The sequence below is a fragment of the Anneissia japonica genome, unplaced genomic scaffold (genome assembly GCF_011630105.1).
Source record: "Anneissia japonica isolate Jap-2015-1 unplaced genomic scaffold, ASM1163010v1 scaffold288220_len29539_cov128, whole genome shotgun sequence".
Lineage (NCBI taxonomy): Eukaryota > Metazoa > Echinodermata > Crinoidea > Comatulida > Comatulidae > Anneissia > Anneissia japonica.
Genome location: NW_022717529.1, coordinates 26,110 through 29,506, shown reverse-complemented (window position 1 = coordinate 29,506; position 3,397 = coordinate 26,110). Strand labels below are relative to the sequence as shown.

Genomic DNA, 3,397 nt, shown 5'->3' with positions numbered 1-3,397 from the left:
AAAAAAAAAAAAAAGAAACCAGGATATATTAAGCCCTGTGTTATAGTAGCTCCCATTTTATAAATACAAATATATAATATTCGGCATTGTGTAGGCATCTGGGTTTCTGAAGACCTTTGCTTAATGCAAAAGAATTTCAAATTATACTATATTCTCATATTTTTGTTTAAAAAAATGTAATATATTAAAAGATGTATATCTTATAACATTGTATACCACTCAGCACTTGTGATGTTCTACCGAAATACAAAGGCATTGGTATGTGTTAATAAAGAACTAGGTTTTCTTTTACTTTTCATAAGGCAAGAAGACGTTGGTATCCAGAACAGAAGATTACAGCTATAGATTACACTGATGATATAGGCCCTCACATTTAACACTATAGCTAATGTAGCTAATGCAACATTATTGCTCCAACCTTGTTTTTGATGCTACACAGATTTGGTTACAGTATATGTACTGTAAAGCCAAAAAACCGAGTTCATATTTAACAACATAAATGGTACCTCACTTTCTGACAAAAGCATTAAAATGGTGAATGATTTTGTAAACCGTGATAGCAACAACATCTATTAAGATGTTGAAATTCGCCTTGGAAAAGCAAGGAATCTTAACCCAAAACTAAAAAGAAGCTTATTTAGGATAGGGGTGCCTCGGCAAAATTTTGGTATACCAATTGCAGGTTCACTAACTTACTTGTCAAGTTGACTGATATTGGAGTCGCTTCAGTCAACACATTGGTTAGCGCGGTCAAATAGGAGTTAAAATGGAATTCTATAAATAAACGTTTACATAATTATCAGGCGGAACGTTTTTCAACGTGGGGTGGGGGGCCCACTTTTAAGATGAATGGGAATATGAATCATGCAGATCTGGAATCAAACCTAGGGGGTGGGGGTCAACATTTTTCCCAAAAACGAAAGGGGTTCCGGGGGTCCTCCCCCGGGAAAATTTTGATTTCAAGATGACGGGAAATTACCTTTCTCGACTTTTGAGCTTGAGTCTATTATGACTTTGTTCTTCAAAATTCAAAGTTTTCCCCTCTTGAAAACGGTTAGGTAAACTTTCTCATTGTTATTACAGTAAATTGGCCAGTTATGTGTGTATACATACATAAAAAAAAATTAGTAGTTGTGATACGTATTCTTATTTCAATGAATCGATAAGCTTAAAAGAAAAGAGGTGGGGATCCGGGGGCTCACCCCCGGGACAATTTTGATTCCTAGATGGCGGGAAATGAGCTTTTCCGACTTATTATGTGTCTTAATTACTTTTAAGTTCTTCAAAATTCAAGGTTTTCCCCTCTTGAAAACGGTCAAAATGTCTTGTTTGACATTAAAACGATCACAGTGGCATATGAGGTACTCCTTATTTAAATATGAAATATGTAATAGCATATTAACTATGCTCATTAGATATTGACATCCATTTATAGTTTATTTTAGACATACAAGAAAAAACAATTCTGATAATAACAGACGGTACCGTAATAATATACCGTAATAATAGAATAACATAAAAATAACAGACACGATAGCGTTTATTTCAATACTTGGAGTATGTATTACTTTCATAACAGAGAAGAGTAATCGTTTCGTTTCGTTTTACTTGACCAATGAACCGAGTGCATGTGCTGCTTCGTATACATACAATTAATTCTTGTAAATGTTGACCATCTTGTAGCTAACACTTTTATTTTAGCGACGTTGTTTTGTTGTACAGTAATTGTGAGGGCGCTAATAATTTAGAAGGGGAATTCCCTTCGAGAAGCCAGTTGCAAGTTGGAACTTGGAACCAACGACGCACCTTTCTGCTGGGGTTCAGTTTCCTGATTGATTTTTGTAGTTTAAATACCCCCATGGTTTAACTAACTATGGCCCAGGCTCAAGTAACTCTACAGACATTACCGTGGTAGTATAGTCATTTTAGTTTACATAACATTTATGCAATATAGCAAATAAATTATATAGTATCTTTTGATTTTGGATGTAGTGTGCATAAGTGCATTAGGGCCTAGTCAAATATTCTCTTTGATATAGGCCTAGTGCATAGGTAGGGCCTAGACCTACCATATCTAGGCTAGGCCCTAGCCTACCTAGGCCTAGCCAAGAGAGAGAAGATAGATTTTAGGCAGGCTGGTCGAGCCCTCCTTCCAAGCTAGGTAGGCCTAGTCCGATGATCACAGATAAATGAACTCCACTGGGTTTGATATAAACTTGTAAATAGGCCTAGCCTATACCAAACTACCAAAAAACTAAAAGTAAGCAAAGCTGTCTACATAATTTTAGTCCAATCACAAAATTGAGTAATGTTAATTTATTTATTAGGTCTCACCCTACCCCTGGTAGGAGGTAGTGTGGGTTCCTCTGTCAGTATATATTGAGGTCAGATCTCACCATTTCCATTCTAATGATTGACCTTTTTAAACAGCACCAGTGCATTAAAATTAAACAAATTTTGGGATGTCGTTTAGCACTCACACTTGCAGAATAAATACAATGTTTTTATTTTGTTAGATGTGAACATTCCACAGTACTGGCCAGGTTTTATTTATTATATTTATATATTTGGCTTATCTTTCAATTTAGAAATTAAAACAAGAAAATATTTCTCTTGTATATAGCATTGTTAATGTGGTTTGTAAAAAGTGGAAAATCATATTTTTTAGGGGTAACCACTTCCACCCCAAATTCATCAAATACAGTACCAATGCTTCAGCTCCAAATGCATGCCCCTGACATTTACTGGATCTCTTTGACCTCACTACAGCTTTGGATATCTTTTTTTTTTTCTCTTTCTCAATCAGTACAGTACAGTACAATATTTCCTTCTATATCGATTTTTTTTTTTCATTACCTTCATGGCATTACTGTTTTTTTTTTTATATATACAACCAGTAACGTGTATAATCGAATAAAGGTAATTTGGAACTAAATATAATTTAAATTGTTTAATAGAATAATTTTATTTTTTTTATATCACATTATACGGTATATCATTATAATATAACATACTTTATTTAAATAAATAAATCCTTCAGCACATCGGAAACGCTTCCATTACGGTTTGGTTCCGATGTGAATGCCGCTAAATAGGCCTATTTTACAAATAAGTAGGCTTTTTTTTTTTACAAACGTTATTCCATTGTTTCTTTTCATATTTTTTTTTGATATTAAAATATAAAACTCTTAATTAATTTAATATACTTACAAATATTTTTCAATTTAATCCCAATTATTCAAAATTAGTACAATGATAATAATACTATAGATAACAAAATAAAACTCATTCAAGCATAACGTTCCATTCATAATTATTTTCTTTTACAAAATTCTTAAATATAATCCATGCATTTTTACAAACAGGCTTACCTAGCTCTGTTAGAATTTTAATTTTG

General features: G+C 33.1%; 1 protein-coding gene across 1 annotated transcript in view; it reads left to right on the top strand.

The window, feature by feature from the left end:
- Positions 1 to 1,795: 1,795 nt before the first annotated feature.
- Positions 1,796 to 3,397, top strand: part of LOC117110342 — a 25,470-nt gene continuing 23,868 nt past the window's right edge. The window contains exon 1 of the mRNA XM_033253026.1: positions 1,796 to 1,911. The gene's annotated coding sequence lies outside the window, so the exon portion shown is untranslated. The remainder of the gene's footprint in view (positions 1,912 to 3,397) is intronic.